Consider the following 1212-nt stretch of genomic DNA (forward strand, 5'->3'; position numbering starts at 1 on the left):
GTACTGAGGAAATCAACTGTAAAGCTGTCTAGTATACAACAGATGTTTGTAGTACTGAGGAAATCAACTGTAAAGCTGTCTAGTATACAACAGATTTGTCAGTAATGTTAACCTCTTCACAGATACAGTTATAAAAGTCTGTTATACCCGACTTGTTGCATAACTCACTTGACCTTCAATGTCTGGTTTGATAATGAAACAGAGATTAAACTCTCAATGGAAACTCTAACACACAACCAAACCAGGTTTAATCTCCCAGACAAAGGCTTGATATGCCAAAACGTGGTGGTGTGGCGTGTTCCTTCTGTTCCAAGTCTGGAATCAACCAGCCGCCCTCCGGCTAAAAAAAGCAGAACATTATTGACTCTAGATAACAGTTGCTCTGTGTATCAGAGTGTCTTTCAAAAAATATTTGTTTTCTGTTGGCTGATCAGAAAAACAGGCACTACCTGGAAAAGTTGTTGTCTTGTTGTTGTCTTGTTGTTGTCTTGTCGTGGTCTTGTCGTTGTCTTGTCGTTGTCTTGTCGTTGTCTTGTCGTTGTCTTGTCGTGGTCTTGTCGTGGTCTTGTCGTTGTCTTGTCGTTGTCTTGTCGTGGTCTTGTCGTGGTCTTGTCGTGGTCTTGTCGTTGTCTTGTCGTGGTCTTGTCGTTGTCTTGTCGTGGTCTTGTCGTGGTCTTGTTGCTCAACAGTGTCTGGACCGCACAACTTGTGGCATGTTTCTTCATAAATATAAAATAATCTGACAAAAGAGCGATTTTTAGGATGTCTCATGGACTGACAAACACAGCAATTGGTGTATTGTTATTTCTTGTTTAAACAGATGGATTTAGATGGGGATTTAGATGGGGATTGCAGCATAGATGGGATTTCTGCCGGGGGGTTAATGAGGCAAAGGGAACAATATACTCTACATCCTAAGTGATTAGTGCCAGGAAAGTGGTTCTCCCTATATTATCCATGCATATTACCTCAATTACCTCGACTAACCGTTTCCCCCCGTACATTGACTCTGTACCAGTACCCCCTGTATATAGCCTCCACATTGACTCTGTACCGGTACCCCCTGTATATAGCCTCCACATTGACTCTGTACCGTAACGCCCTGTATATAGTCTCCACATTGACTCTGTACCGGTACCCCCTGTATATAGTCTCCACATTGACTCTGTACCGGTACCCCCTGTATATAGCCTCCACATTGACTCTGTACCG

The 1212-nt window shown here is 42.9% G+C and overlaps 1 long non-coding RNA gene across 1 annotated transcript in view; it reads right to left on the bottom strand.

Moving 5' to 3' along the window:
* Positions 1 to 6: 6 nt before the first annotated feature.
* Positions 7 to 1212, bottom strand: part of LOC139024194 (uncharacterized) — an 8719-nt gene continuing 7513 nt past the window's right edge. Inside the window, exons 2-3 of the long non-coding RNA XR_011475487.1 lie at positions 450 to 739; positions 7 to 340 (exon numbers count right to left, since the gene is read on the bottom strand). This is a non-coding gene — a long non-coding RNA (uncharacterized lncRNA). The remainder of the gene's footprint in view (positions 341 to 449; positions 740 to 1212) is intronic.

Source organism: Salvelinus sp. IW2-2015, unplaced genomic scaffold, assembly GCF_002910315.2.
Source record: "Salvelinus sp. IW2-2015 unplaced genomic scaffold, ASM291031v2 Un_scaffold1173, whole genome shotgun sequence".
NCBI lineage: Eukaryota > Metazoa > Chordata > Actinopteri > Salmoniformes > Salmonidae > Salvelinus > Salvelinus sp. IW2-2015.